This window comes from Amborella trichopoda, chromosome 10 (assembly GCF_054954075.1).
Source record: "Amborella trichopoda isolate Santa Cruz 75 chromosome 10, AtrichopodaSantaCruz75HAP2 v2.0, whole genome shotgun sequence".
NCBI lineage: Eukaryota > Viridiplantae > Streptophyta > Magnoliopsida > Amborellales > Amborellaceae > Amborella > Amborella trichopoda.
Window position 1 is genome coordinate 29,669,124 of NC_142345.1, and position 20,833 is coordinate 29,689,956.

The 20,833-nt window shown below is 34.4% G+C and overlaps 1 non-coding gene across 1 annotated transcript; it reads right to left on the minus strand.

Annotated features, from left to right (window-relative positions):
• Nucleotides 1-14,144: 14,144 nt before the first annotated feature.
• On the minus strand, nucleotides 14,145-18,982 carry LOC18429719 (putative disease resistance protein At1g50180). The gene is made up of 3 exons (XR_016043444.1): nucleotides 18,392-18,982; nucleotides 18,042-18,305; nucleotides 14,145-16,091 (listed from the first exon to the last, which is right to left on the minus strand). It is a non-coding gene; the product is annotated as a putative disease resistance protein At1g50180 (transcript).
• Nucleotides 18,983-20,833: the final 1,851 nt, after the last annotated feature.

A 20,833-nucleotide genomic window follows, 5' to 3' on the forward strand; every position in this document is an offset into this window, starting at 1 on the left:
GTGTAAGGAAGACACAATGCCAACTGTGTAAGGAAGATGCAGCGCCAGCTGTGTAAGGAAGACGCAAAGCCGGCTGTGTAAGGAAGACGTATTGCCGGATGTATAAGGAAGACGCAGCGCTAGTTGTGTAAGGAAGACGCATTGCCGGATGTGTAAGGAAGACGCAGCGCTAGTTGTGTAAGGAAGATGCAGTGCCAACTGTGTAAGGAAGACGCAACGCCGACTGTGTAAGGAAGACGCAGCGTCGACTGTGTAAGGGAGACGCAGTGTAGGCTGTGTATGGAAGACACAGCGCCGGCTGTGTAAGGGAGACGCAGCGTCGGCTGTGTAAAGGAGACGCAACGCCAGCTGTGTAAAGAGACCCAGCACCGTTTGTGAAATGAGAGCAAGAAAGAGCAGCGTCGTACGTGTCAGCACCGTGCGTGACTGCGTAAGCCACAATGTTTTCCAACCACCCTCTCCTTTTTAAGCCTTTTTCCTAGCTTGGGTAGTGCAATATCCCCCATTTCCAAACTCTCTCTCTCTCTCTCTCGCTCTTACTGCTCCCCCTCTAAAGACAACCAACTGGTGGAGCTAACGAAGCATGTGAGGGCCGTGAGTGTGGATAGAAGACACCAAATTTGGGAACTCATTTGAGAATTATATAGTATTTTATAAAATCAAAGCTATAAGAAAAGGTAAAGATTGTTTAAATGTTGAAAAAGTCTCTAATTGATCATCTCGACATCAAGATTTATGAGTGTATGAAAAAAAAAAAAAATTGAGTGCCAGAAATTGTGCATCTTGCAACATATTATCTACATCATCCATTTTAAGAATTTTCATATGTTTAAAGATATCTACATGATTTTAACCATTCTTGGAGTTTAAAAGTATTTAATTAGACTGTCCACTTTCAAGATTTACATATGCTTAGTGATCTACTTGATTTTAACCATGTTTGGAGTTTTAAAATTTTATAAATGAAAATGAAAATAGATTTTAAATAATCTTAAAAAAAAAAATTACACCAAAATTCCATATTATGATAAAATTTAGAGGTGTGCCTAAATTGGATTGTTTAAGGTTGTAATTTATAACCTTATAGAAACCATACCGTATACAAAATTAAGCCTTATTTTTTTTTTTGGAATTACTATAGGCACAATTAAATGCCCATTGTAGGTATGAATCACCGACTACAATGAACGAATAAATAGATATAGAGTTAACATCCGAGTTCCTAGGGGTCGCAATCCGGGATTTCATAAATCGAAAACCTTATACTTTCGGGATCGGGATCCACTTTCCTCGTGAGTGAGCTCCATAGATTATAGGATCGGGGTCACTACCTTGTTAGGTTAGGATCTAGTTATGAGAATGTCAGGATCGCGATCTTAAAATTCTGGGAGAGGGATCTAATTTGTTCAGGAACCACATCTACAATGTTACGGACCGCATTCCTTGAGACAACGTGAGTGAGATCAGTGAAGTAGAGGGAACGAAATCCGTTGTGTATGGGATCGAGATCCTTTGTGATTGGAGCTAGATCCGTGAAGTAGAGGGAGCAAGATCTCTGAAGTATCGAGAGCGAGCTCCGTTGTGAATAGGATCGAAAATCCTAAAAATTGGAGTGAAATCCCAAAAAGATAGGAATGGGTTCCGAGCAGGATCCCGACTTCGAAATGTCGGAGTGAGATTCTAGAGCGAGAGCGCCACCGCTCTCGATAACTATGGTGTGGCGTTGTCTTTTTTTTCTTTTTCTTTTTTTTTTCTTTTGTGGGGAAGGGAGAGCATAACATCACGAATTTCGGAGCGTGTTCATGTCGCTGGAAGGACATGGTGGAGAGAAAGAAAGAGAGGGAGATGGGGAGAGGGAGAGAGCATCGTTTTGCTAATACTCAAGGGCCATGGGGGAGAGATGGAATATGCTATATACTCAAGCTTTCTCACCAGTGAGTTATGGAGAGAGATTACCCAAATTGCTAGATAAAGATAGAATCAATATCAAGTCCAGGTTGTTGTCGTGATTTCAGTTTTTGAAAAACTCAAAATAGGTAGTTTCGTATTTTTTAAAAAAAGTTGTTACGAAATCCAAAAAAATATTGTTATGAAATTCAAAAAATAGACATATGAGTAATAACAGAAGTATTCGGTATTTTAGTAATAACAAAAACAAAAATGGATATTTACCTAATTTTTTAAGCAAAAATAAAAAATTATTTTTTAAAAATTATTGAAAAATTCTATCTAACTTAGTTCAATATTACATTTAAAATTGAATAAATTACCTATCTTAATAAAAAAAGTAAAACAATGAAAAATAGGAAAAATATAGAGATGTATTGAAAATGTAACAAAAAGAAAGAACATTTAAAAGCTAACAAAAAAATAAAATTTAATGAAAAAATCTAAGAAGGTTTTACATGCGAACTATGCTAGTAAAAAACAAGATCCTATTGTAGTACGAAATTTATATGCAAAAACTAAAAGATATTTAAAATTTATACTGAATTGTAAAAACCAAAAAATAGAATTTAACGAAGTGTAATCAAAATAAAAAAAAAATACAATTTTTAATTGAATATTTAAGAATTTATTTAATTTTTTTAATGTGCATTGATTTAATCTCTCAGACAATGCACGTGTCATTTGCTAGTGCTGCCTATCGTCAAAAGAGTGTATATCATGCTCCCTCAGGAGCATTATGTACATTTAGTCCCTTAAAATAATTACTTAGGAGATTTTTTTTTTTTCAAGATCCATATAATTGTTTCTATATAATTATTTCAAACAAAAAAAAATGGATTTTAAGTTTATGAACATTTGGAATATTCTATCTAAAAATTTAATGGTTCTAGTGCAACCTTAGGATGCCCTTTTTGTTTAGGTACAGAGAGTCAACTTTTTTTTCCTTCTTTTTTTTTTTTTTTCCTTGTCCAAAATTTGGGATCTAAAAGATATTCCCAGTTTACGTTTTGCCTGAGGAAGTAGATTTGATAGAATATTCCCTGGGATTAGGAAATCTTTTGGCTTGTCAAAATAGTAATTACTATCAAAATAACATAACAATTATTGAGAAAATAAAATCCTTGGTGGGGAATTATGAAATAATTGAGTGAACTACATTTTTGTCTTGATCTTTGGTTACAAATTTGCATACGTTATTGTAAGGGTGGCAATGAACCCAAACCTGACCTGGGACCTGCTGGGTATACCCAACAGGGATTCGGGTATGGGTCCAACATTTAGACCTGGCAGGTCGGTTCTAGGTCCGGTTGGACCCAACCCATACCCTTATACTATTGGAGATAAAATACTTCAAGTCTTATTTGTTTGAGATAAAATACTTCAAGTTCATAGTGAGGGTAGCAATGGACCTAATGAGACTTGAGACCGGACGAGATAGACCCAGGACTCGATAGGTATAAGTATGGGTCTAACGTTTGGAACCCACCGGTCGAGTTCGGCTCTAAAACTTGGATTTGAATACTATTCGAGTCTAGTTCTGAGTCCCGCCGTACCTTACCCGTGCCACCCCTATTTTATTGAAGTAGTTGTGATTGCAACTTCAACCTGTGCTTTCCTCCAGTTGAAATGTCTGTACTTCTTCTAAAATGGAAGTACCGCATTTTCAACATTTTAGAAAGTACATAGCATGCTTCTGTGGAGCATATTTTGTACATTGACTCCCTCAGTATTATTTAAAATTATGGATCAATTTAAGAATCACTATTTCATATATGATTTTTGAGTTCTTTTATATTAACTTACATATTGCCCTCCAAAATTGTGATTTTTTATTGAATCTTATGAATTTTTAAGTACATAGTAAAATTTTTTTATTTTTTTGAGGTTGGTCAAGAGGTTACATCCGTAAGATATGAGATTTTAAAACTACCAGAAGCGGCTTTTATCCGAAAAGAAATTCAATGGTGTTCTCGTGCGGGAGCATCAACCATTTTACTTTTCAAAAGTAAAAAAATTGATTAAGCTTTTGATTTTTTTCTAGTGGCATCCTTCTTCCAACTGCCATATTAACAAAGCTTCCTAAGTTTCCCATTATATATTTGGGGGTCTCTATCTTAGATTTAAGGATTTTTTGAGTGGTTTAGAACCCTCTAATCCATAGTTACCAAGTTAAGTTGGATATTTGGAAAACCAAAACTCTATCGTTGGGAGGTCATATTTCTCTTATGAAGTCCACTTATGCAAATAGGCGCATTTACTTGATGTCAGTCCTTCAAATGCCTAGTGGTGTTATTAAGATTATTGAGAGATATATGCGGAATTTTATTTGAGGTTTTTATGATAATGACCACATGAAATTTCATTTGGTGAGTTAGGACAAAATTTGCACCCTAATTAAAATGGGTGGACTGGGGATTCGGAGATTGAATATATGAACTAGGTTCTCCTCTCGAAGTGGTGATGGAGAATAATTCAAGGCCCAAACCATCTTTGGATAGATGTTTTAGCAGCTAAGTATGATTTTGATCATATCTCTCATCTTATCAAAAGACGAAGGGGTGGAAAATTCTCATCATAGGTTTGGAAAGGTATTTATAGGTGCAGAAATGTGGTCTTTGGTAATATTCGGTGGCTGATTGGCAGTGGAGAGGATATTTACTTATGGTTTAACAGGTAGCACGATAATAGCTCTCTTCGCTTCTCTTTCCAGATCTCTTTTCAATAGTGTCTTCTCGTTCAGCGAAGATTGCAGATTTATTTTCTTGCAATAAGTGTGAGGACCTTGTATGGAACATTGCTTGCAGCTACAATAGGTTGCCTGATCATGTAATCTCACAACTACAAAGCCTTCTTCTCATGCTTGAAAATGTTTATATATCACTAAATAGAGAAGATAAGGTGGTTTGGTAAAGTGAAAGTGATGAAATTTTCTCAGTCAAATCAGCCTATAGACTTCTCTTTCACGATCAAGTTAAATGGTCTTTGGACGGTATTCATACTATCTGGAAGTGGCCTATCTCGATAAAGATTAGGAAATGGGTCTTTTAACTGCGGGTTTCTCTTTGACGCTACCTGCCAATTTAATTTCAATTATTAATCATCTTCATATCCCTTCTTTACCTCTTAGGGGTCTACTTATTTGGATGATTGTCAGATGCTATTATTTGGCAGATATGGTTGGAAAGAAATATAAGAACCTTTAATGGGATCTCTTTGGATATTCATAGTATCAAAGATAGGATTTTGCAATGCCTTTTGGATTGGTTATGTGTTACTAAAGACGCACATGGGCTGGTCGTTTTGAGGATTCTTTAAAATTAAATTTCGATGGCTGCTCTTTGTTAGAGTTATGGTGGGTGAAATGGGGGCAGAAAAATGGTATGATTTGCAAAATTAAATCTCGAACTCTTCTTGTTTTCGGGCACGCATGAGTGCTATTTTAAGACCATATTTGCCCCCCTTCAATGTAGTATTTGTTGTGCATAAGAAGGGAATTTCGTCCTCAGGATATAGGAAAACAAAGAGGTCTTATAAAAATATTCCTAAGCTCTATGCACCTGAGCTTGTAACCCATACAATAGATACCAGTATTGATAGTTTAGAGAGAGAAAGATAAAAAATTAAGTAGAGAGAGAGTTAGCCCATTAGTTTACTTGCTAGAATTGCAGAGAATGATCTCTTGAGAAAGGCCTAAAAATTGTTCTAAGTGCATATAATCGTATGGATAAAAGGGCCCTTGTTATAGAGCACCAAGAGATACCCATTTAGTGTTGTGGTAGATACATGCATCACCCAACAACTACAAGCTACATGAGTTACATGCACCCCAACAACTACAAGTTACATGTGTTACATGTACTTGATGGCTGCTGTTACAAGCCTCCATCTCATCAATGGCTAGATGACCGTTGGATGTCCCACACTCATCGACGGGTAGTTGACCGACACTGATTGACTTCTAGATGACCGTTGGATTTCTCTACGAGCTGGGCTCACAAAAATATAACTGCTAGATGACCGTTGGATTCCTCTATGAGCCGGGCTCACAAAAAAGATAATGAGCCACGAGCTCGACCTGCACACGTGCTCCGGCAAGGGGCAAGTGCCCACCCACTCCCTCGCACATGCATGCTTTGGTTTCTCCGCACATGTACCTTTTCTTTCTTTTGTATTTAGAGTATATTGCATGGGACAACAAGCTCTTAAATACAGCTCAACAAATCTTGTCATCTTCAATGTGGGACTCAAATCCACATCCTTCTCTCTCTACAAAGCAATTTAGGGGAGAACTATAAAACCAAAGTTGTTTTGAAATACACTTAAGCATTTTTCAAACAAAAAATAGTAACACTCTTTAGGGAACCTAGGACCAGGTAGAGTTGGAGTGTTATCTTTTTCATTGCATGACCTTTTGGCTCCACCACAGCTAACTAGACTGAGATTGTTTTTCTCCTCTATGGTTTGCAAACTATTGTCTCCAGAGGTATTTTGGGGAACTATTTTTATTGAAGGTGATTCCCTTAACGTGACCAAATGGTGCCTGGTGGAGCAAAGGATCTCGTGGACTCTTCATACTTTTTGGCTCATGGATTGTGGCTCCTATCTTGGGCTTCATGTTTCTTTCTCTCATATTTTCCATGAAGCCAATGATCTAGCGGATCGCCTTGTTAAACATGGAGTCTATTTACATTCATTGTCTATTTTTTATGCTTTAATCCCAGCTAGGTACTTGATGTTTTTTAAGCAAACCATTAATAAAAGTTCATAATATTGTCCAAAAAAAAAAAAAAAGCCTTGCTATCATGCATGGAGCCTAAAACAACAGTATACTAGGAACACGCGATTTCCTCCATTTCCTTGAAAGACTTTGAAAGATTCAAAGTTTCCCTTAGTAGCTGCGTATTTTCTGAAATGACTCCACACTAAACATGTTTGTTTCGTGTGAAAATATTTATCACACATTTCCTCAGAAATATTTTTACATGAAAGAATTTTCTCATATTGTTGGTTAGGAATGGGAATATTTTTTATACCGAAAATTGATCCCAATGCATCATTTCACACAAATTGACAGGTAATTAATGTGAAAATATTCCCACACCTAATCACACGAGTGATCTTTGACCATGAGCTTTGATAAGGATCATTGTCCCAGTCATTGGATGATGTTGTGAGCGTCTTTTGTTCTAAGACACTTGAAAATAACCCAAATACTACCTTCTTTTTGTTAGTTATAAACTTGGAGCACATTTTCTACTAAGGTACGGTTGGTAGGTTGGTATGTGTGACAATACTTTTGTAGAAAAACTCCCTGATATAATTAGGTGTGGAGTTTTCCACACTCTATTGGTCCCATCATAAAATCCCATACCAACTGGCAGTCAAATGATGTGAAAACCTCTCAAACCTAATCATATAAAGAAGTTTCTTAATGTGAAAATATTTGAAATGTGCTCTTCAAATTCTGTTCAGTTTGGTAGGTTGGTTGTATCACTGGAAAAAAGAAAAGAAAAGTAATGCGGCGATTGAATAAGTGTTTCATTTAGGTTAAGTTTTAAAAGTAGTTTCATTTAGATGTCTTCATGTATATTTTGTTAAAAATACTTAAATTGATTATATTTTAGGTTTGTGATATGAGGATGTGACCGATAATTCGCCTACCCCAGCCATCTGTAAATAACTCAAATAATTCCTTGTTCTTGGCGGTTGCAAAAATGGAGCACATTTTTCTATTAAAATTCATTGTTTATGGAACTAGGAAGAAAATGATGAGATTTTAGTAATTTGGCTTCAATTGAATAACTCGATTAAAAATATAAAAATCACGGCTGGTTTTTAGTTCCAAATCCATGATAATTTCTTAATAGAAAATATTTTCCAAATTTAGACCTAAAATATAGAAAACCAAGAATATTTAGGTCATGAACATGAATTTGAGCATGGCCAAATTATAAAAGGATCCAAATAGTATAGATTCTTTAGAAAGTCAATACTTAGCTCATTTAACACTTAACTTACTTTTCAATGTATTGACATATTAAAAAGGGAACAATGCCATTAGAGAACCTGCATTGTTGGCTTTAGGCCTCAAACCAAAACAAAGAGAACCTCCACAAAGTAAAATAAAAATACATGGAAATATTTGAAAATATCATCAAAAATTTCAGAAGCATACAGAGTCGTCATAAAGTATATAAAATTTTAAAAATAGAACTCAAATAGTTCCTTCTTATTGGTGGTTACAAACATAGAGCACATTTTTCTATTCAAATTCTTTGTTACGGTATGGAACTAGAAAGAAAATGGTAAGATTTTAGAAATTTAGCTTCATTTGAATAACTCGATGAAAAGGTATAAAAATATATGGCAGTTTTTAGTTCCAAATCCATGATAATTTCTTGGTAGAATATATTTTTCGAATTTAGACTTAAAACATAAGAAAATAGGAAAGTTTAGGACATGAACAATAAACTTGAGCACGGCCAAATTATAAAAATATCCAAATAACATTAGCTCTTTGGAAAGTTATTAACTAGCTCATTTAACACGTCATTGACTTTGAGGTCGTTTTTCCAATGTATTGATAAATTAAAAGAGAAAGAAGAAAGGGAACAATGCCATAAGCAAACGTGCATCTTTCGCTTCAGGTCTCAAACCAAAACAAAGAAAAACTCTACAAAGTAAAATGAAAATACATTAACAAAATGGAAATATCATCAAAATTTTCAAAAGTAACCCTTATATGGATACAGACTTATCATAATTTGTATTAAAATTCTGGAACTAGGAAGAAGATAACGAGATTTTAGTAATTTAACTTTATTTGAATAACTCGATTAAAAGATATAAAAATCAATGCTGGTTTTTAGTTCTAAATCCATGATAATTTTTAATAAAAAAATATTTTTGGAATTTAGACCTAAAACATAGAAAAGCAAGAATATTTAGGTCAAGAACAAAAATATGAGCACCGCCAAATTATCAAGATATCCAAATAGCATAGTTTCTTTAGAAAGTTAGTAGTTGGCTCATTTAACACGTCATTGACTTTGATGTCATTCTTCCTATGTATTGATATATGAAAAGAGAAAGAAGAGAGGGAACAATGTTATCAGAGAACTTGCTTCTTTGGATTCAGGCCTCAAACCAAAACAAAGAGAATCTATACATAGTAAAATGAAAATACATTTAAAAATAAAAATTTCATCCAAAATTTCAAAAGTAACCCTTATATGCATACAAAGTCATTATAAATTACATAAAATTTAAAAAATAGAACTCAAATAGAAATAGAACTCAAATAATTCGTTTTTATTGGTCGTTACAAACATGAAGCAAATTTTTCTATTAAAATTCTTTGTTTGGGTATGGAACTAGGAAAAAAATGATGAGATTTTAGTAATTTAGTTTCATTTGAATAACTCTATTAAAAGATAAAAAAAAATCAATGTCAGGTTTTAGTTCCAAATCCATGATAATTTCGACAATACTTTCCAAATTTAGACCTAAAACATAAAAAACAAAAATATTTAGGTCATGGGAATGGCCAAAGAATAAAATATCCAAGTAGCATAGATTCCTTAGAAAGTTAGTAGTTAGCTCATTTAACACGTCATTGACTTTCCAATGTATTGATATATTAAAAGAGAAAGAAGAGATGGAACAACGCCATCAGAGAACCTGCAGCACTCAAACCAAACAAAGAGAATCTCCACGCAGTAACATGAAAATATATCAAAGAAAACAAAAATATCATCAAGATTTTCAAAAGTAACCCTTAAATGCATAATAAGTCGTCATAAATTATATAAATATTTAAAAATAAAACTCAAATAAAATTTTAGAAGTAGAACTCAAATAATTCCTTCTTATTGGCAGTTACAAACATGGAGCACATTTTCGATTAAAATTCTTTGTTAGTGTATGGAACTAGGAAGAAAATGATAAGATTTTAGTAATTTAGTTTCATTTGAATAACTTGATTAAAAGATATAAAAATCACTGCCGGTTATAAGTTCCAAACCCAAGATAATTTTTTAATAGAAAATATTTTCCAAATTTAGACCCAAAACATAAAAAAATAAGAATCTTTATATCATGAACAAGAACATGAGCATGCCCAAAGTATAAAAATGTCCAAATAGCATATATTCTTTAGAAAGTTAGTGGTTAGCTCATTTAACATTAACTTTGAGGTCGTTTTGGCGATGTATTGATATATTAAAAGAGAAAGGAGAACAAAGAAAATCTGTATACAGTAAACTGAAATATAGTAATATATTAATATATATATATATATATATATATATATATATATATATATATATATATATATATATATCATCAATATTTTCATCAATATATATATATATATATATATATATATATATATATATATATATATATATATATATATATATATATATAGATATCATCAATATTTTCATCAATATATATATATATATATATATATATATATATATATATATATATATCATCAATATATATTAGGGATATGGAACTAGGAAGGAAATGATGACATCTTAGTAATTTTGCTTCATTTGAATAACCCGATGAAACGATATAAAAATCAATGCCGGTTTTTAGTTCCAAATGCATGCTAGTTTTCTAATAGAAAATATTTTTCAAATTTAGTCCTAAAACATCAAAAAAAGAATGTTTAGGTCATGAACAAGAACATAAACATGGCCAAGATGAAAATATTCAAGCGGCATAGATTCTTTGGAAAGTTCGCAGTTAGTTCATTTAACACATCATTGATTTTGAGGCCCTTTTCCGAATGAATTCATATATTAAAAGAAGCGAGGGAACAATAGCATCAAAGAACCTGCATCTTTGTCTTCGGATCTCCAACCAAAATAAAGAGAATCTCTACACAGTAAAATAAAAATACATAAAAACAAGTGAATATATCATCAAAATTTTCAAAAGTAACTCTTATGATAGAGTCATCATAAAGTATAAAATTTTTTAAAAATAGAACTCATAACAATCGTCATTTTCTATGATACGATCTGCAGTAAAAAATATACACATTGGCAAGTTATACATGCATTCCTTTTCTTTTAAAAAATAAACATGAAAATGTTTTCTGTAGAACCAACTCCTCCCTTTTTTGTCCAAAATAAAGAGATTTCCTACGTGATTCTAGTTAAATGGTTAGGTTTGGTGACAGTTAAAATCACTACTATTAGTTTTTTTTAAAAGATTAAGGGTATTACAACAAAAAAAATAGCTTTCTTGGGGAACAAGAAAAAGACTAGTGATCTTTATAAAAATCGTTAAGGGATCTCCAAGAAGGAGATGGGCCTCCAAGAGAGAGTAGTGGTTTTCCCATGGAGGTTTTGATTTGGTAAGGTTTCCACTTTTAGATAAATAAAGTTTCTCAGTTGCTCTCAAGGTTCTCTTTTCATTAGCGGTTGAGCGATATGAATGATCGACTCTATTGTTTGGTCAAAAGTGTGCTTTAGAAGAGAAGATCGTTGAGGGTTTTTTACTAATGTTTGGAGATAGGTATATCTCTTGTAACCCAAAATTGTAATCTGCATTGTGATATTGAGTTTTTACTTGCCAAGGCCGTAGATGTAGCCCAATTTCCATAGTACGCGTATGAGTTGATCAAATAGCTTGCCGAAGTATGCCCCACATTATATACCTACACAAAGAGCTAAGAATAGGTAAGATCGGGTCCGAATCCACTAGGATTTGGATTCACATTTGAGAAGCATACATGGGATCTATATTCGATCGGATCTAAAAAATAATTCTATATAAAAAATACTATATAACATCTATGTATATATACAAATTAATTTATAATATTTTAATAACTCGGTCAGATCCTGATCAGATCCACTTGTGCCTAGATCTGAGCGTAATTGCCACACGGATAGGATCCAACCTATCAGATCCAAATCTTGGATTCGTAACAGAATCCATATAAGATCCAAAATTCAGGTTTTAGATGCGAACTGGCTAAATTCTTAACCCTACCTCCAAATAGCTTCTCGAGGGTCTCATTGTAGTTTGTCAGGCCATCAAGCTCCTTTTTCGCTCCTCTTCAAGCATCCTTTGGATTAACATGAAATTGTGACTAGGTTTGTTTTTACATCATTTGCAACCTTAATCCATTGAATAAACGTGGTTTTAAAAAGAAAATCAAAATTTCAATTCTGAGAGATTGAAAATTTTAAAAGAGGGTTTTGCAAAAGTTCGAAACAGTGATTAAACAATCGCATATTCAGATTGGGAAATGCTGATCCGGATTGGGAATCGGTAGACATTGTACCGATTCTTGGCCGAAATCGGAGGTCAAATGATATAATATGTAAAAACTTTATCATATAATCCAAATGGCCTTATTGCCTATTTGCATGGGCTTGTGAAACATTAGGTTCAAGGTTTAAAACCTTTTTTGAGAGCTTCAATAATGTACTCCTCCGAGTTTTTTTTTTTTTTTTATATTACTAGATCGTTGTTCAAGACAATCTAGATTGGGATTGGTAGGTGGGTGGTCGACACCACTGATCTATTTTCTAAAAATATTATTTCCAAAACTTGGGATTTCTTTCCATCTCTGGCCCAGTTGTGGTTTAAATTATTTACTTAAGTCTATTTTTCAGTTCGTTTATTGAACCAAAAGTTTATTGGGCAAAATATTAGGTGGTCAATAAACAACACATCTATAGAATGAGTGGAGCTGAGATGAGGGTGTTGAGATAGATGAGTAATAAGACAAGAAATGATAAAATTGAAAATGAATACATCCAAGGGAACAAAGGGGTAGCTCTACTAGACGTTAAGATGCGAGATATTACACTTACGTAGTCTGGCCATGTATAGTGTTGATCTAGAATAACACTGACTAGGAGTGATTTGGATCAAGTGGAAAACTCTAAATGAGCATGGGGAAGGCCCAAAAGAATATGGATGGATGTAGTCAGAAGATATATGATGACTTATGGTCTAACAACGGGTATGAACCTTGTTAAAATGAAATAACAAAATGTAATTCAAATAGCAGACCCCACATAGTTTGGATAAGGCTCATATGATGATAATGATTATTTCTCACAAAAACCTCTCAAAGTTTTGAATTTGCAATACTTTGAACGAGAGAAGTTGTTTGACCAAAAATTTCAAGAGCTTGGTCAACTACATCCAAACTTGAACGCCAAATCTTTCTTATGGTTTCATTGTGGGGTATTTAAGATCACCTCGACCAATGTTGGAGGCATGGATCAACACGAGCAAGAAGATTATGCATGATTAGCTTTGAATATTTTAAATCTCAATTTAAATTCTAATAAATTATAGTTTTTTCCAACTTAACAAAATCAAATTTTTATCGTCTCCCTGTATATATTATTTTTATGATTTGTGTGATTTGTTTTGTTTTCTATTTTCAATTTTTTGTTAGTTTTTGCAATTTTTGGGAATTTTCTATGGAAACTTGCTCTACACAACTAAACTCAGTGACCAGAAATGGGGCTGAGATCGTGGTGGTAGCACCATTTGAGCCTCAGCTACCGGTCTAGGTTTCCATTCCCACTTACGCATTTGAAAACCGCTAATTTAAAAAAAAATATTCATATTGAAATTTTTTTAATATTTCCATCCTAAATTGGAAAATGAAAAGTATATATTGAGACCATTTATCGTTGGTTCAAAGTGGCCACGATGTAAAAAATGACCAAAGCATAGTTAGTTAACTAGACCTGTTTATTTAACATCTTTACGGTAAATTTTTACTTGACAAATTTCATTTACCTTTGGTACAAAGTGATCACAATTGTGAAAAATAATTAAAGCATAATTAGTTAACTATATGTGTTTATATGGCCTCTTTACAATAAATTTTGACTTGACAAATTTCATTGTTGCCATGTACCTTTTAAAAAATTTACGTGCTTACTAATTTTTTGATTTTTTTTATTAAGGAATCGTTAGATCATCGGGACACCAAAAACTTTGCAAAGGTGCAAGATCGCAAAGGAAAACCTCAATATGCAATTTAAAAGGCTGCAATCTGGTGCATCCCTCTAGGATTTCAAAATTTGGTTTTTGCTTGTACACCCTTCCACCGTCCAATGATTCCGATGGAGACTTTCCCATGGCAAAAACAAGACGAGGACATAAATTACCAATTTAAATGATTGAAGGCCTAGTTAGGAAATTGGATGAGTCGAACTTTGTTATGATGCCAAATTACGATAAAAAAACCTGACACCGCACTCAAAATCATAGAAGAACATCACTTACATGCGTAGAATACTTGGCAGGCAGCATTCGAAGAAATTAGGAATCAAAGGGCTGCACGTTTCCACTCTTGATTATGATAATCCCTTCTGGTTTCGCGCCAAAGATGAGGAGGTGCATCATCTAACACTCTCCCACTAAATTCTTTTCCAAAATAAGAACAATGCACTCGTTGGAGGGTAGAAGTGTGCTCTAAACCTTGTGGAAGCTTCCTCAATTTGCGACAAGTCTTAATCTCCAGAGGTTGAAGGCATGACATGGATCCTTCTTCCCATCTCATCCACTCCTCTAACTTGTATAAATACGAAAATTCCAAGTGTTGGAGTTAAAGAAAGCCTCCAGCAGTGCAATGCATCTCCTTCCCCACGTATGCATTACCCTATAATTTTAGAATTTTGAAGTGCGGCAACTCTTGGGAGCTTTAAGAACCGCTCCTCATCGAATTCATTATAACATAAAACCAACTTGGTGAGGTTTGGAAGGCTCCCAAACCAGCTTGGTATCTTCCCTAACTTTCCAACCGATTCCAATTTCTCAAGAGCCAATGGTGGGTCCAATTTTTGCATTGTTCCGTGCACTGCCCGTAGAGATAGAGAACGCATGCATTTTAGTTAGCCCAATGGACCTGTAGACTGATCTAATGTCTTTGTCTGCCATATCGAAAATACCTACTTTCCTGAGTTGAGAGAAATTGCCCAATTGCTCTCATATAAAGTCAGGGCTTACACTCCACAACATTTGGAGGCATCTCGAACTCCCTGCCTTTAGATGCGTTGGTTGCATGTATTCAAGTTGATCATTTGCATAAAGGTGTCTCAAACTTGGCAACTCTAGGCTCCAACTTGAATTTAAGCATATACAAATGCTATCACAAGTCAAATCGTCAGCCCTCAAGTCGAGGGCTTCCAAGTGTTGAAGATTTCTTATGGATTTTGGAATCTCACTATGAATTTGGCTTCCTCGAAAACTCAAGAAAGCTAAGAAGAGCCAAACTTCCCAATTCTTTTAAAGAGCATTCAACACTAATATTCTCCATCAACAATACCCGAACTAGCGTAGAATTGTATAAACAATGTTTAGAATCGGGTGGGTGTCTTGAATGTGAAAAGAGATGAATGAACGAACTTTGGAAGGAGATTCATTGAATCAATACCTTTATGGAAGGCAAGACGTCGAGACCTCTAAGAGGGTACGTTATCTTTACCTGCAACCACGCCTAAGAAGTTCTGCTCCTCAGCTTTTCTTAAACACGTGTCACGTAAAAGATCATGCATTCCACAAGATTTGATGCGTCCACTCGAGCTCATAATTTCCGCCTGTAACATACTCTGACTTACCAATTCTTTAAGATAGTCCTCTGCCACATCTTCTAATATCTCATCTCCTCGCTTTTCAATAAACCCTTCAGCCACTCATAATTGTATTAATGTAGTCCTTCTGATCTTGTAATCTTCGGGGTAAGTAGATAAAACTAAAAAACATGGTTTAAGGTAGTAGGGTAAATCGAAATAACTTAATGATAGTATCTCAGAGGTATTGATTTTACCTCTATCTTGATAATAGCTGAAGCCGTTAAGCACTTTCTGCCATTCCGATGATGCCCTTATATCCTCAGTCATGAATTTCATGGATAGCAGACCACCAACTACGACAAGTGCCAGGGGTAACCCTCCACATCTATTCACAATGCCATTGCTAATATTTGCCAAATATTGGGGACATTTTCCATTGCTTTTCACATAAGCCTTTTTGCTGAACAACTCCGAACTCTCATTTTCTCGCAATGGTTCAAGATAATAGATCGTTCTTCTTGAAAAGACGTTATGATAAAGCACGTATATATATTTAAAAAATTCTTTACCCTTACACCAGCAAAATCACTTACAATGTCTAATTATAATCAAAACACTCTTGAAATAAATAAAATAAAAATAAAATCGGTTCTCAATTGCTACCTCTTCAAATATAATTCTTTATTCAAGAAAAAAAAATAGAATTTATTGCTTTATGGGGAGAAAACTAAATATTTTAAAAAATGTAAAATTGCTGGAGATTACCCAACCGGACTTAGTACATCCCACGCTGAGTCTCCTCCTTCCGATGGTGCTCGGGATCTATAATTGGTAGGTTGATTTCCCTACTATGGCAAAAATCCACTCAATGACTTAATCTTCATTAAGTCTCTTAGCTTGATTTTAGAGAGATGAGAGAAGAATATGAAAAGAAAAGGAGAGATCTACTAGCAAGACGTTCTACCCCTTTACCACTCACAAAGTATAGAGGTGGTGCGTCCACCAAATTATAATACAATTTAAAGAGAGATAAAATTGGGGCATGCCTCCCTTGGGGAAGAGAAGGGAATTTTGGGTAGGGAGATAGAATTGTTAAATAGAGAGAAGAGAATATGTATCTCAGACGGAACATCTCTTTTTATAGGTTTTTTATACCATAGATTTTGCTTCAATTCGTAGGGTCCAATCTCAACTGTCAATCTAAGGAGACTTGTGGGGTGAGAGATTTGAGTCATAAATCTCTCTTTGATCTATCATCAAGATTCAAAGAGATGAGTTAGAGTCTTATCCTCCTTTTCCTAAATCTATTCCCATCAAATAAGGAAAGCTTATATTTTAATATATCAAATCCTTAATTATTTTATCAATCAATATTGATTCAAAGAATTAGTAAATATCTCAAATATTCAATTTTATCACATAAGTTGGTTATACTTCAAAGAATTAGTAAATATCTCAAATATTCAATTTTATCACATAAGTTGGCTATAACTAAAGAGATACGCTAACCAAGAGGATAAACATTCTTTGCAAGAATGTTACGTGGGTGGGTGGAGGCGTGCTACCCTTTGGTGGCCATGTGTGGGCCCTATCTAATCTACATCCTTTTAAAGTTTGGGCCCCATATTTTGTGGAGGTCCCAAATATTTTAAAAAATATTTTATTTCATATTTAAAATCTTATATTTTATTTAAAACATTGAAAAATTAATTTCCCTTATAAATTTAAATGATAAAAATAAAATATCAGGAGATTCACAAAAATTCAAATAAACATTCAAAAAATCACATAACATAAAATTAATTAAAATTAATTAATTTTGATGGGAATCGAATATGTTAGATCGAGGAAATTATCAATACATGGGAGCAATCCACTTTCAACTGTGAATCACAATCCGCCTAGCTTTCTCAAACTAACCCAACAGTTCCAATGACCCACAGTCCATTGCAGGGGTTCATGATTGGACCACCAAAGTCAGCCAATAGACTAGGGGACGCAATCCCAGTTTATGGATTTCAGATTCTTCCCTAGAGATAAAATCGTGGTCCTCCAAACCACGATGCAACCATGACTCTATAGTGCATAGGGGTAATCTCTCGCACATGTACATGATTCACCCACATTGGTGAATCTCGCACATGTACACGCTTTACCCTCATCGGTGAATCTCAAAACGACATACTGTGTGATGATATAACGATGATGTTTTAGCCCTGTCTCTAAAGGCTATTCATTACACGCAAGGCCCACACAGTCTATTGGCTTTCATCTGAGCATACTTCGACATCATCAAGGGACAACCCACTAAACCCTTCTCGATAGATCCCTATACCCAAGTATCTTGGGTTTTTCCAAACCTCGACTGGCCTTGCTCGTCGAGCCTTGTCCGCGTATCAGGAAATAACATTTGCCTAGTATGGTCCACAAAAAGACCACACTCTCACTGAGTTTTTGTTCAACTATATAAAATACTCATACAAGCTCTCATAAGGCCTTTAAAGGCTACATAAAACCAACACTTCTATCCACCATCTTGGCCAGGTCCTTGTTTCGAGTTGTTATTAAAACCCTATTGCCATTGCTCACATCAGGTAGAGCCTCTCTTAGAGATTCCTATGCTTGGAAATCCCATATACCATCCAAGACTATTAAATACTTCTTTGTTCTCAAATGAGTATGCAAAACCTCCTTCAACCTTTGTCCATTCATATTTTGTAAGCCCTCAGGTGACACTACAACCTTACTGATCATGCCACGAAGTATCTCAATTATGCTGTAAGTCTGAGATACACTTACCCAATCAAAATAATTGAAGTGTAGCCTTATATCTTCTCCATTATCGACTTTCTTGAAAAAAGTTGTCTTACCAACTCCCCCTTACCAACAACAAAAACCACAGAGAGTTGTTCTTCTCCATCCAATAATGATTCCTTTAAAGAATTCACTTTCTTCTCAATCCCCACTAAATCCCGTTCGACTTTTAGAGGTGATGATTTTCTCATCTCTCTGAAACTTTGGGCGCTAGAAATTGTGGCTTCCCCCAAGTTGTTGCTCTGCGGCGCATCATAGATGGACCTGGCCCTTGCAATATCGCCAAGCTTATTGTTGATAGCTTCTATCCTCGTACCCACCTCATGGCGTCCTCTCAAATGCCAAATCAAACAGGCATAATTTCTCAGAGAACCCATAAGTTCCCTTCTATTTTGCTGCATAGCTTGAAGAACAAACATTTCGATGATGTTCTCAGACTCAGACGCAAGATCTCGTATTTCTTCTACCAAATTTTTTGTTCTCTCATCACTGTCTCCTATCATGTCCACATCTTTAAGGAAGGCGTTCATCCGCCTTAGCTCGGCCTTAAGTCTGTCGACTTGTTCCCCTATTCCATACAGGAAAATTGCTTCCTGTAGGAGAGGTGTGCTTAATGTTTTCAAGATACTGGCCACTACATACGCCATTTCCAATCTTTCAAGTGGTGCATAAGCTTGTACCATACACATATGTATGAGGGATATTTATATGTGTAAGGGAGAACATTAAGGAGAGAAATTGGAGAAACCAGTGACTTAAAAATCGGTGACCCGATCTGGATCAGGAATCACCATGACGATCCAAAATCCGGTAAAAAAATTGGGATTCGGTCGATTAAGAATAGTAGACTCGCCGATTTTTTTTGTAGAATTGCTGATTCCGCACCGATTCCGACAGATTCTTCACCTAGTCAAGCTAGAAAATGATGAACATTTTTTTCGTGAATTATTTTTAAAATTTTTTTGGGACAAACATTACTGATTCCGCCGATTGTTCCAATCCGATCCACCGATTCCCCTGATCTAACACGGGTATGGGTGTTACCGATTTGAGTCACCGATCCCTTTTCTTTAAACACTGGGAGAAATTGAAATGCTTTTACATACGAACCATGCATATAACTATAATTTATTTATATAAAGCTCAATTAATTTAATCCTTTTTATAAATTCCCAATTTAATATTTAATAATTACTTTGATTTTTTTGTTAACGTGAATTAATTTAACATCCAAGGCATGTGTCTCTTGCTAGTATGGCTTAGGGGTCATTTGGATACCTGAAAATATATTGCATGTGAAATATATTACTGGCGTAATACATTATCTGTAAATGCATTGTTACTGTTTGGGTAGTATTTAGATACAACCTGAGAAATACATTGCTACTGTTTCGCTATGTCTGGAAGAAATATGGGAAATGCATTACTAACATTTTACCAACACTTGCCTATAAACTATCATTAATTTCTTTGTTGTCATAAAATTCCACTGAAATGTGGAATTAAAGTCATCCTCAAACCATTTCGAAAAGATCTTTTAATAATAATATCATCACCATTCCAAAACGATTTTCTAATAATAACTTGTACCATTCTAAAGTCATCGTCACACCATTTCCCACTTATTTTGTATGCCTTTCGCACTTACATGGAGTCACATGTCCTCTAACATGATTGAACTTTGGTTTCAATATGATAAGTCACTGGAATAATATGATTGGAATAACATACTTTTATTGTAATAAGTGTTATTTTTATATACTTTTTATAGAAGTCTTTCAAATGTCTCTCATATAATTTCAAATAAGCAAGAAATATATGATTCCAAATTCAAAATCTTTATGGTATAAGTTAAAAAATGGGAAGAAGTTGGATTAGTAAACTAAAATATTTGGTAATTACAGTAGAAAATTTTGATGCATTAGAGGAGACAAAAGAGGTATCTTATTTGAATTGAGCTTTTACTAATCTCTTGTGAGGATTATGTTGTGTAAATTTTTTTATTAGGATTGTGTTGTATAATTTCTCATTGATTACCAATTATTTTTATTATTATTTTTGTTCTTATATCTCTTATGAGAATTATATTGTGTGAATTTTTTTATTATGATTGTATTGTGTAATTTCTCATTGATATTATTATTTTTATTATTTTTGTTCTTATATGAGAGCTGATGGCTTCAGATAAGGGCTACAATTCAAATTGGGGATAGAGGGATGTAGAAATGGATGTACGCATAAGTGTGAAATGGATAGGTGCAGTATGGGGAAACACTTATAAGTGGAGTTGAGAGAGAGGAACTAGAATGAGTTGAGAGAGAAAAAGTAGAAATGAATGTACATATGGGAGAAGGAGAATATCAGGAGAATGGATGTGCACAGGAGAGAGGGAGAATAGCAGGAGATAGAGGATTTTTTAGGCAAGAGAAGCGCGTAGTTAGGTTACCCGTTAACCATGTAATCGATTTCACAGTCATTCTGCACATAATAGATTTCAC